This window comes from Episyrphus balteatus, chromosome 1 (genome assembly GCF_945859705.1).
Source record: "Episyrphus balteatus chromosome 1, idEpiBalt1.1, whole genome shotgun sequence".
In the NCBI taxonomy this organism is placed as follows: Eukaryota; Metazoa; Arthropoda; class Insecta; order Diptera; family Syrphidae; genus Episyrphus; species Episyrphus balteatus.
In genome coordinates, this window is record NC_079134.1 from 21,426,087 (window position 1) to 21,439,644 (window position 13,558).

Consider the following 13,558-nt stretch of genomic DNA (forward strand, 5'->3'; position numbering starts at 1 on the left):
TCTATTTCAGAAATTTCGTTTATAACTTAAAGTGATACTATATCTGATTTGTGTTAATATATGAAATATAAAAAAAATCCTTGAACTTTGACCTATTCGTGTTAAATTTGAGAGTGTAAAACAGAGAGGATAAACAACAAACATCTCATTTTATATATAGTTAAGCAAGTGCTTCCTTGATGTGAAAAAAAAATCAATTTATTCCATCATATACAAGTAACATAGAAAAAGCGAAAAAAATAAAATAGTCGACGACGACGACGTGAGTGAAAGTTGAATAGAAAAAATTGCAAAAAAGGAAATAGAAGAATCTCCATTTTTTGTTCCTTTCGCAAAAATAAAAATATATACATAAATTTATATTTTGTTTTTCTAAAAAATATATATAAAAGAAAAGTGTTTTTATTTTCTTGTTCGTTTTTTTTTTGTTTTCTTGTCGAGTGTGTTTCCTGTTTTTGTTTGATTTTTATTGTTCGGAAATAAAAATAAAAAAAAAAAAACACACGCCCAACATTGTATTGAAATAGTCCTTCCTATACCCATCATCATCGTTCGTTGTTCTCTCTAAAAAAAAATTCATCTTTGGTGAAAAACAAAAAAAAAAAAAAAAAAATCATCCAAACCAAAACTATTCATATAGGAACGAAATTTTTTAACCAACAATCCAACAACAAAGCTGATTTTCTATAAGAGTGGATATGAATATGAAACAAAGGTAGGATTTATGCATATATTTTCCTTTTTTCTATTTTTTTTGTTATGAATATGAGTGGAGATATATATTATTTTGTATTGTTACAAAATATTCTATTGTTCTGCTGTAATTTTTTTTAGTTGTTTTTGGTTAGTTGGATAAGAGGACACAAATTTTGAAAAGGAAACAGGACACAATGAAACAGTTGTTAGTACAATTGTTTTGTGTTTTGTTTACAATTATATACAAAAAAGGATACATTTAGGTTGTATAGTTTGTTTTTAATTGCATACGATGACATCTCATTAAGTGAAGTATGATATGTGAATAAATTTTAAATGTTAAAAAGGATTTCCCTTTTTGTAGGATTTTGTATGGAATTTTTTAATGAGAAGATATTGTTGAATGATTGGTATAAATTAACAGCGTATTCTGTTGTTGAGTTAAAAATGACAGTTTCGAATTTCTAAGAAATATTGTACTACGTTTAAGAGCAGGGTCAATATACATAATTAAATGTATTTCCTCAAAAAAAAAAATTACATAAAAACTTACGATCTTGAACTTCATCTAAATGTCAATATTTAAGTCTATAAATTCGTCTTAGTAATTCACAAGCTTGGGTTAACATTTTTTGGTACTATAACGAGAGTTCAAAGCTTGAATGCATTATATAAGTATTTCGACCTTGACAACAAATTAAATTTTGTTTATGAACTTATTCTTTTGCATAAAAACCATGACTGCCATAATTAAGTTGAATAACAAATTGAATTAGCTAGTTCTTATTTTCATGACATTTAATTTTACATTAAATATTGGTAATCCAAATAAAAACTTTACTTTTGCTAAGCAAAATTTGTTTAATAGCATAAAACCTTATAAAAATACATTTGGCCAGCTGAAGAAGCTGGAAGGGCAATCAAAAATAGACGAGTTTAAAATCGAAAGTTGAAAATGTCAACTTAGAGTGAATAAAACCGAATTCGGAAGTTGAGGATAAAAATCCTCAAGTTATAATGATCTTGTTAATATTCTTTAAATTTTGTATTCTTCGATAGTTCCAACTTTTTTTTTCACTGATTAACCACGATTTAACTGTCGATTGGACTGATATAAAGTTTGTAGTGTGAAGGGCAATTATAGCAATAAAATAAATAAATTGGAAACTACAGATTTTCAAACATTTTTTAGAAATTATATTGAGAACTTTGGAACAGATAACTTTTTCAGTAACTTTTGTTTATTTTTATTTTGTTTAATAGCTGAAGAAATTGAAAATAGTTAATGATATTTAAAAAAATATAAAAAAATAAAATTTCAAAAAATAACAATTTTAATCAGTCGAGGAGACGTATTTCAAAAAATTATTGTCATAAACGAGAAAATATTTTTGAAAAAAAAAGCGATTTTGGCATAGTAGTGCAGTGTTAAAATATCTAAAGATGTTTTATTGTTAAAATTATAACTAGCTATAGTATTATTATATTAAAGAGTGAAATAATTCGTAATTTTCTCACTAGTTCAAGTAGTATTATAGTCGTCGGTAACGATCACACACTAGTTTACAAAAAAATAAAAAAAATTTGGACACCAAATGCCGTTATACTATTATAGATTTGAGTCCAGAAAACTCGAAAATCTTATCTTAAAAAAATATTTATGGATAGGTTTTCGAAATATGATTTTTCAAAGTTTTTTTTCGTTGTTTTTTCTAGTCTATGTACTTAGTATTCGGACTATTTCTTGAGTAATAAACGACTAAACTAAACAGAAAAGAAAAATGGTTCAAAAAGACCAAAAACAGTAGATTTTGATAGTTCATATTTTATCCAATTTTAGCCGTATTTTACATGTTCAATATCTATAAATACTCGAATGATAAAAATAGACCATTTCGTAAAAACATCCAAAATTTCGTTTTTTTTTTTTTTTTCTCTTTTATGAATAGTTTTTCTTAAGTTTTTTACAATATTTTAATTTAATTTTTTTTTAAGGACACATCATCATGCTATAGACAAAAACTCAAAAAGTAACAAAAAAAGTCGAAAATACTGATCGTTACAAAAATGGTCATATCTTTATAATTTATCCATAGATTTTGAAGAAAATTATCTTTTTTCCTTGCCAGAAAGTTTAATATTCACAAAAAAATTTTAAACTATGAGGATCCGAAAGATTTTGATTTTTTCTTTCAGTTATAAAGGTTTTTTTGCAGAAATTTTCTTTAAAAACTCGATTTTGAAAAAATGTGCAGGTGGCCGATTACTACTCAAGATATAGCCCGAATACTAAGTAGGCTGGAAAAAACAACGACAAAAACTTTGAAAAATCATATCTCGAAAACGTATCCATCGTAATTCTTTTAAAGTGATTTTCGAGCCCCTGAGGTCAAAGTATACGTATGAAAAAAAATAGTGGGATTGAGTGTCCATTTTGGCTGTAAACCAGTGTTATTAATATTGTAATATTTTGTCAGTGTAAGAGTAGGTGCTTTCCTTTGTAATTTAATAAGAACGTATGCCATCACTCGTGTTTTTGAACAAATCTGAATAAAAATTATCAAATCATCATTTTAATGTAGGTATTGATTTTTCAATATGGGTTACTTTTTTCTGATAAATTTCCTGACCTGAAACCACTTTTGAACAACTTTTGTTGAAATCTGTAAAAAGCTTCGGTATTTTTTTTTTTTGGTTTTTTGTTTTTGGGTAAAATTAAAACTTTAAATAGGAATATCATATGATTTTTACCAAACAACATTATTTTTCTCAAACAATTAAATTCGAAAAACATTTTTTAAATATTTTTGTAGTTACTACTTACTTATTACTTTAAGAACATATCTACATTATGTTTGTTGATTGTTTTCAAAATTATTTCAATCTATTAAGGTCATGTCAATATTGTTACACTTGTTCTCAAGATATCTGAGACAAAAGTCAATAGTAAAAAAATGAGCTCTTTCGAAGTTTGGGGAACTTCAAAGGACTCAGTAACCTCGAATAAGTCGAATTTTTCAAAAATCGGTTTAATCACAACTACTTCAAATGGAAACTCTAAAATCAAACAAATAACAACTTCGAAATAACAAACAAAATCGATTTCCAAAAAAAAAACATAGTTTGTTAAAAAAAACTTAGGTAAGAGCTTCAAAAAATTTCTTACATGCTGCGCTTTACTTGAAAAAAAATTAATACTAAGGCTAGACTTAAGTCCTTAAAAGACATGATCTAGAAAAAAAAGAGGTTGTCTGTAAAGCCGGTTTACGGACGATGATTTTACGTGATAACGTCGTCAGAAAAAAAGGTTGTATGCTTTTGTTTAAAATGAGTCAATTGAAGCGTTTACTTTTTTTAAACAATCATAATTTACAAGAAAAAGTTAAAAAAAAAATACCTTTTTTATTTTCTCATTATATTAATTTTTTTATTTTAAAAGCTTACAAAAAAAATTATGCATTTTAAAAGCCAAGTATTTCTTCTTAAGAATAAAACCATTTTTAAATTTTTACAATGCGCAAAAAGTATAAAAATAATTTATTGAAAACAATCATTTTCATTAAAAAAAAGCAAAGAAAACATGAATTTTTATCTTCTCACGTCATTAATTCCATTTTTTTTCGTAACAACCTGTTTTATACCATCTGAAAGCGTATTGTCTTATCTCAAAATATATATATCGATCAGGTCTATGAGACATCTACAAAAAGATCTAGAATTTTTTGAACTCGATCAAATTTCATTAAAAAAGGAAAAAAAAAAACATTTATTTTTATGTTCTCAGGCTATGGAATCAATTTTTTTGTTTGACAATAAAAAATTGTATACCATGTGAAAGCTTATTATTTTACCTTTCATATGATGTATTAATCTCATTTCAAAGATGCCTACAAGAGAAGTTAGAATTTTTTAAAGTCAACCATGTCGAATTTCCAGACTGAGATTACAACAGATCTCCACTGGTGTTTTGAGGTTTTTCGCAAGTTTCTTGATTAAACATTGTGTAGTCTACCGTTATGTGTGATATATCAAATGAAAGGTAATTGTATCAGGATGCTCATAAAAGTTTAATAAAATTTGTATCTGCTCTTGGTCAAAAGTTATAACCTGTTGAATTCTAAAATTTTATTTTACCGTTATCTCAAAATTGTGTTTACGAAAATGATTGAAACTTCGCACACATATAGTCTATCATTACTCCATATTCCTTTATCTATTAAAGAAAAAAAGATAAAAATAAAAAACGATGAAATTCGGTTAAAAACGGTAAAAAAACGTGTTTTTTTAAAACTTGTTTCTTCCGTTTTTCAGTCAAAACTCACTAAACGATTCCAAGTTTTTGCACATATATGCATAAGGCGAAAACCTACATGTTCTATAAATTTGAGATTTTTTGAATGCCCCAAAAATAAGCTAAAAATCATAAATTACCCAAAAATACCCCTAAAAAACAAGGTGTTTTTCAAAAATTCATATTTCGAAACGCAGAGTGTTGGAAAAAATCCGTATCAGAGACTTAAGTCCTTAAAAGACATGGTCTAGAAAAAAAAATAATCTTAATGAAATGTAAAAATTGTGGTTCTTTCTTATAGAAAATTTACATATATCTCTGACGTTTCAAGTCTTTATTGAAATAATTTCTAATTATCTATGTCAATTTTAAATGACAATGGTGTGCATTAATATCATCATCTAATATTAAATCAAAAGGAAAATATGTTCATAGAATATTTAACAAGATTTTTGTTTTGTTTTTATTGTGAATACTTCCAATTTAAATAGGTTTCCAATTTTGTTAAGAATCTATTCATTGACTTGAATGAATTAAAAATTAGAAACCATTGAATTGAAAACATTTCTTAGGTATACACAAAATGTATGTTTATTTTTTTTACATTCATGAACTTAAAGTATGGCTTCATAATAAGATTCTATAGTGACTCCATCAGCCCAAAAAATGAAAAAAAAAATTAATTAGTTAATTGAAATACTAAATTTTCATTTAAAAAAAAAATTTCTTAGAAAATAAAAGTACCTACCTACAAATTGTTTCACAAGTCAATGTACTTAATTTATTACCTTCATAGGTAGCTTAAGGTACCCAATATCTTTTTATAATGACGTGTTGAAAACACACAAAATATTTTGCCATAATTGTTCACTTCTTTTTCATCATCTCAAAATGTAGGTAGATAGGTTACGAGTTACGAGTTACCCAAACATAAAAATAGACAAAAAGATAATAAACATTAAATAAAAACCCACGACACAAAAGTAAAAGGTACCTCTACAAATAGTTTACCAAGAAAACCTTCAACAATTCTCAAAAATTTTTTTCCTAATATGACTTTATAAGCCTCTAAATTCAGCCTCTGCAGTCAAATTAGATTTGGTTCGGACTCTTCAGACACACCCGAAATTCTTCTTTTTTTTTCATAGGTATGAGTATCTAAAACTTCAATGTAACCTTAGTTTTATTTATTTCTCAGATATTTCGTTTGTTGTTGTTCATGACAACCTATAGGCCCACTCAAAAGGGCTATACATGATGATGATGATCATCAACATCATCTACCTGTACCTCAGGTCACCATCACCATCAGAGAGAAGATATAGTTTTTCTTTTCATCTTTTTTGTATCTTTATCTTTTTTTTTTCTGTTCCCTTCAACTTCAACCTCAAAAATGAAATTGAGCCCAAAAAATTCACAGATTGCCCTGCGGCTTTATAAATAGTATCTGTCCGATGTGGCTCCGATCTACAACATGTCATAAATATTGCTGAAGCTAGCTGCTGTTGCGCTCAAAAAAGAGAAGAGAAGAAAAAACTCGTTTAACTGGCCTTCTAAAAAATGACTTGAGTTTACAAACTGTGTGCCTTATTTTTTTTTTTCTTCTCAATTTTAATAGAGAGAGGCCCAAAATATATAAACATAAAAAAAAAAGTTTTTCAAAGAGCAATTTTGTTTTTTTTTTTTAATTTAAATGAACTAAACTCTTTTGAAATCTTTTTACCATCAACCTTTTACTTTTTTTTTCGGTTATGTGAGGAGGGGGGAGGATACAGATGTTTGGCTATTATAAAACTTTTAAGATTCATCAAAAAAGTTTTTTTTTGAACGATGGATGGGGTTGGGGTTGAAAGGCAAGCTCAAAAGTAAAAAAAAAAAGGTTGTCAATCAAAGCAAAGCAGAAACATCCATCTAATCATTCAAGCAACAACAACAAAAAATGAATAAAAAAAAAAGAGGTGTCATGAACACAGGCACCTCTCTGAGTATCCTTTACATACCAAAAAAAAATGGACACAGATAGCCAGCAATAGCTACTCAAGGTGGCGCTTTAAAAATAATAAAAAAATAAAAAAGAATAAAAATGATGAAAAATTTCAGGTGTTTTGGGGGGAATTGGTGTGTAGTTTTATTGTTGTTGTTGTCCATTCGACCTGGTCAATTCTTTATTTATTTTTTTTTTTATTTTTTTTTGTTGTTGTTGTTTGTTACTATTGTTGTTATCCTTTCGTCGCTTTTTTTTCGCAATCAATCAACGGATGATTGTGTGTAAGTGTGTTTGTGCTCTCTCTCTGGACTCTGAAGGTCCTTTTGACCATTCGCAGCATCAAAATCCCTTTGGGCAATTTGCCAATGGGTATAAGGGTCCTTTATTTTCCTTTTATATTCACCCTCTTCTTTTATTATTTGTTGCAAGCTCTATATATTTATTTACCTGACTGATTTATGTTTTTTAGAGAAGATTTTTTTTTCTGCTTTATAATAAAGAAAAATATATATACTTTTGCACATTTTGTATAAATTCTACTTCATAAAATATAACAACACAACACAAAAAATGAATGAGAAGAAAAAAAAAATGAGAGAATGTTATAAAGCTTATTTTTTATTAATGTTAACAGAGTGCGATTTATCTTTAAGTTTTTTTTTTTTTTTTTTTTTTTTCATTTTTTCTTTTTTTTTTAACATCTCTATGAGTGTGTGTTTAATGGGTTTGCTTTATGTTGTGGACAGAATTTAGGGTATTACAACTGACTACCTTTGGGATGTATTACATTTTAATATGCAATTTAAAGTTTTTTTTTTTTCTACAAAGGTTTTTTTTTAGGTTCGCAATGGATATGATGATGATGTTGTAATAATGTGAATATTTTTGTTTTTTGTATTGAATATTTTTGTTGATCAAATATTTATGAAATTTTATTGAAACTTATTTTTGTATGATTGATATGGAGAGAAGGAACAAAAATCAATGTGTTTATATTGTGATTGATTGGTTCTTTAAAAATTCGTTTTAGGCCCAATTTTCCAGTAAAAACTGAGTAAGAATATTTTACAAACAGAAAAATATTTTTTTTTACAGCCTAACTGGTGGTACAAAGTTGATTAAAAAGACTTTACTAAAGTCCAAATATTAAGCTTTATTTTTAAGAAAACTGGAATGCTTAGTTTGTAGTACCTACACTTATTTTCTAATCTACTTAAAACTTACAAAGTTATTACATTATGAAATAAGATGATTTCGCTCTTAAAATGGCGTTTTTCATTTAGTTAAATACTAAAAACGATGAGTAGTTTTTTTCGGAAGACGGGTACAACCCCAATGTGCTGTATCCAGAAAACCCATAACTCCGAAAATTTAGATTCACGAGAAAACTGAATCCAAAAACCCAGAATCAAAACATTTTAAACTATAGACAGAGAATCTAAAATCCTTAAAACCCGAAAATATGTTTAATAAAAAAAGTAAAAATTCACGTTTTTGAGATATAAGCAGATCAAAATTAATTTTTATCTACGAAACGTGACGTCATAGATTTTTTCCGACTTCGGATTTGAATTTAGAACGTTAAAATCTATTAGAAAAGTATATTTTGGTTTACGGAAAAAATAAATTCTCAGTTTTATTGAACATTGTAACTTTTCATTATATCATGTTTTCTTATATTTACTTAAAAACATAGTTGGCAACCATATAACCCCAATATTTTCAATTTTCTTATGAAACATAAATAGAAGAGATCTCAAAATTGTGATAAGTGAAAAAAAATACATGAAATAGCGTATTTAGAGGTCTTTAAGTGTGTTTTACTAAATTGGTATTTTTTGGACTTTGTTTTCAAAATTTTTAATTTTTTTGTAAAGAATATGAATCTGTGAATCCTAAATCTTAAATCTAACACCTTTTTGACATGAATTTAGCCCAATTTCTAGCTTATATACTGTTTTGAAAATGAAAATTCTATTTTAAAGCTCATTCTTTCCGCCATTTTGGAGCCGCCATTTTGAATAATAAAAAAGTTGGCAGCCTTTTTGTATTCTCCATACTATTATCATTGAGTGTACCAAATTTCATGACTTTTCGTCCAGAAATGGCCGTGCAAATGAATTTTGACGCCAAAAACGAAGAATGGACCCCCCCTCCCACAGTAAAAAATTATTGTATTAAACTCCTCTACAAAATACCGTTATCAATTCTTGTCGCCTAAGAACTTTTGATTTTTATTTCAAATTGTCCCGATTAGAAATACAAAAATATGAATAATTTTTGAAAAGGAGCAGCTAGGATTTCAATTCCAACTGATTTTGCACATATAATCATCAACAACTTGCAGTTTTTGTCGACAATTTTTGTGCAACCTATCGATGCTTCCAGCCCACCGTGATTGAATTATATTTTAATTTAAAATATAAAATATGATGATCTGTCGTTTTCCTTGAGTCTTAAAACATTATTCCCAATAGAACTCATAATATAAGATTTTTAAACCAACAACTTCGAGATATAGTTTGACAGTTTTCAGCCGATTCAAACTAACAAAAAATTGAATAATAAAACTTTGTAAATTGACTCGAAATTGTAATTTTAAAAAGCTTATAGTTTGGGTTCTATTGATTGGATATTCAAGATATGTATAGGTCTTCAGACTTAGAGATTTCAACTTAGATGAAAAGCATATAACAAACAGGATATAACAACAACAACAGAGTTTTTAAATATTCAGTAGGACTTACCGTCGACTATCTCTAAGTCGAATTTTTCTGTAAATGGAACTTTCAAAAAATTTTCTTATCTTAATAATATACTTCAAAGGTGTTTTCGTAATTAAAAAAAAAATAAATTAAATAATATTTTTACATTTGAAAGAACAATATCAAATTAATTATTTCATTTTGAATGATATGAAAATATTACATACAAATTTTTGATTTTAAATATGACTCTTTTTTAAATATAAATTATTTCTGGCACATTAAATTGAGATAACGTAGCAATAAAAATAAACTGTTTCAAATTGGTATATCTTGTTTTTTTTTTCAAATTATTCTAAAAAACTCACATACATTTATGGAACATTTTTAAAGACCTTTATTTCATCCTGTATAATGAATTGCTAAAAGTCAGTAAACAATTTTATCCTTTTTTTCTAATTTAAGTCAAAAGTCAAGATTGCAGATTTTCGTCTTAACAAAAAAAAAATTTATTTTTTTTAAGATATTTTCTTTTAACTTTATATGGATTTTGATATTTTTTTAAAACATATCAAGACATATTTCTTCATACGCGATCTTTTAGACAATTAAAAGCGAAAACATATGTTTTTCTTAAGGATGGAATGTTCTGAACAACACATGACTTAAAATATTTTAGTCCATATTCTTCCTTACAAAATATGTATGAGGTAAAACTTATTTTTTGTTTAGGGCTATCGAAAGAAGAAAAATAATTAACTTTTTTTTTTGGTTAAATTTTAAAAAAGAAGTACAATATTTTCTAACTGTCCGTTTTTGATTATTTTTTGAGTTTTTGGATAAAGATTTATTTTTTTTAGCTTAACAATATAACAAATTAAATGTTTTTAATTGTTTTTTATATCACAAATGTGTTCAAATTAATTAAAAAGGGGTGTCAATAATTGGTCGCATATAAAGTAGTGGCTAGTGGTTTTATTATTGGAAGGGGGTGCCAATAATGCGTGCTTTGGGACATCAATCGTTGGCACTGCCAATAATTGTACCTTTAAGACTGCCAATAATTACACCGTGTATACGTTATAAGTTTATGTTTAAAAAATGGGAAAAAAAGAGCTGAAAAGGATTGATAGATTTGCCAAAAACTCGCTACAGACGATTTGTACGTGATTTCCAAGACCCGTTTTTATTTTATTTTAATATCTTGTTCTTAACGGATATCTCCTATATAAAGTTTTCGAGATATTGCAATTTTCTCGAAAACGGCTCCAACGATTTGTTTTAGATTTGGCGAACGCAATGTTCTAAAAAAATTTTAACAAAAAAGCGTGTTTAGTTTTGCTCAAAAAAATTGTACAGCAGAAATATGACGTTTCTCTTTTTTGCGAAAACGACATAATTTTTAGTTAAATTTAAACTTAAAAAAAGATTTAACTTCCAAAAATTATCTAAGATAAAGGTATGTAATTTGAAATGCAAGAGCCAGTACATACGACACAGTCGTACATTTTATTTACTTTTTTTTTATTATGTACGTTAAATGAAGATTTTTTGTTATATTAAACTGTTTTTAACTAAACTTTTATAAAAACTATCATGAAAAACACTTTATTTCTTTCAATTTTGAGGGTGCCAATGATTGTACCTTTTGGGCAGCTTTTCCTATTTTAATATTTTAAAAATAGTCTTTGTTTTTTTTAACATTTTTTTCTAATAACATTCAAGTCAGAAATTCTTTAAACTTTAATTTGACATATAAAAAATATTCCTAACTCTTTAAATGAGAGAGTAATTAACAATTCAAAGTGAAAAAATGCTTAGGGGTGCCAACCATTGTACGCGATACGCTATCTCAAAAAGTCGAGAAAATTTTCAATCATCATCATTTTTAATTATATCATAAATGTCACAAAAGTTAAAATAAAAGCTTAAAGTTACATAATAGTTTTGATAAATAATATTAAAGGTTAAATATTGTGGGTGTAATGAAATAAAAGTTTTCCTTTCTCTCCTTCCCATTAAAATAAAAATAAATGTTTATTATTGAAGTAAATTTTTATTCCTTTATCTCTTTTAAAAAAATAAACTTTGAAAACTAGAACTTTTTTTAAATTTTGTAGGCCTTCCAAAAGAATAAGTTTCCAAACCTCTCCTTAGGGTCTTTCGAAATATAGATATCCACCAATAACCCAAATAACTATATCATAATACATTTTTCTATATAATTTCAACTTTGTCAAACAATATTTAAAAAAATATATATAACAAAAAAAAAAACAACAACAAACAAAATATCCCATGAGTCCTGCTTCTGCATGGGATGGTGATATAAAATAACATTTTTCGTTTCGTTAAAACAATTTCGCCAAACAGTAAATTCAAAAAAAAAAAAAAAAAATTGGAAATATTCCATTTTCCTATATAAGAATTCAAAATTAACGGATATCTGTCCGAAGTTTTCACGTTTTTCAAAAAAAAAAACAAACAAACAAACAAACAAAAGAAAAACTTATACCCTACCCCATCGTTACATATCTTTTTTCCACTCCCAATAGTCTCTACTACCCTTTCCTTACAAAAGGGATATCTTTTACAACAAAAAAGGACGAAAAAAAAAACAACAAAATATAGCGAAAAAGTTTATTTTGAAGTTATTTTTGTTTTTCTATATATTTTTTCTGCTGTTGAAGGAACAAGAAGAAGAAAATACAAAAAAAAAAAAGAAAATATCCTTGTTTCAAATAAAAACAAAAGTTAACTATGTGCATAGTTGTTGGTTGGTTGGTTGGTTGGAAATGAAAACTTATAACTCCCATTATTTATTTTCCTTTTAGTTTCAGGTTTTCTTTACTGCACTTTCATACAAGGACGATTACTTGTACCAAACCGATGTGCGATGTGCTCTTGCTCCCTGTGCTGATATGTGAGCTAAAAGTTTGGATAAAGTTCAGAAAGCAAATATATATCTTCCCCCCCTTTAGTTTTTTTTTTCGATGAGGAGTTTGTGATATTATTTTTTCTTCCTTCTTCTTGCCAGTTTTAGTTGTGTCAAACTCAAACTCCTTAAGGTCCTTGGTGATAGTGTGGTGTAGTTTTCTTCACGCCCCATGATTATTCGTTTTATTGTTTAAGGATAGTTTTTGGGGTAAGCTCCTTAAGTGGAACATATCCGCCATTTGCTTTTCTTGTAATGTTTAAGGCACCTCTTGATACGACGAGAAGGGTAAGACAGAATGCATGGCACTATAATCGCATCTTTTTGGTTTATCCCGATATATGTTTTCTTAGTCACCTGTGGCTAATTGAACAGGATATCTTTTTTTCTCCTGTGTATATGAAAAGTTTTTCAATATTTTTACCATGACGGACAGAAGATATCCTTGCCAATTTTTGTGTTATTTATTTTTTTTGCTTTTATAAGTTATCACCAGTTATCCTGTTATCAATTCGAAGCGTATCCTTCTTTACATTATTGATAGAAAAGCAGGTCCTTTTGTATTGAAAATAATATCTGGGACGGAAGAGAATTATAAAAAAAAAAAAAAAATAGAACCATTAAGTTAGTAAAGTAATAGCTATGTGTTTGTGTGTGTATTTATTGTTTTTTTTTTTTTTTTTTTTTATTATTTGTTTTCAATCTTTGGAAATTTGCCAAATAGGGAAAGAAGATAATTTCAGATAACGAATAAATATTTTTCATATTATACAGTCTCCATATAATAATACCTCTATGTCTTTGTGTCTCTTTTAGTCTGTATAAAGAATATGAAGGAAGTAAGGATTTTTTTTTATAAAGAAAAATAATAATAATAATGAAAATCTATAAGGAAAAGCTTTGCTCCCAATATAATGAAAATTGATATTTTCTTCTTTATTTTT

General features: G+C 26.9%; 1 protein-coding gene across 12 annotated transcripts in view; it reads left to right on the forward strand.

Moving 5' to 3' along the window:
• Nucleotides 1-13,558, forward strand: part of LOC129905734 (protein turtle) — a 703,160-nt gene that overhangs the window by 505,675 nt on the left and 183,927 nt on the right. For 11 of the 12 annotated variants that reach the window (XR_008770639.1, XM_055981293.1, XM_055981292.1 and 8 more), the window contains exon 2: nucleotides 11-715. The exons of the other annotated variant lie outside the window; for it this stretch is intronic. The gene's annotated coding sequence lies outside the window, so the exon portion shown is untranslated. The remainder of the gene's footprint in view (nucleotides 1-10; nucleotides 716-13,558) is intronic. 12 annotated transcript variants of the gene reach the window in all.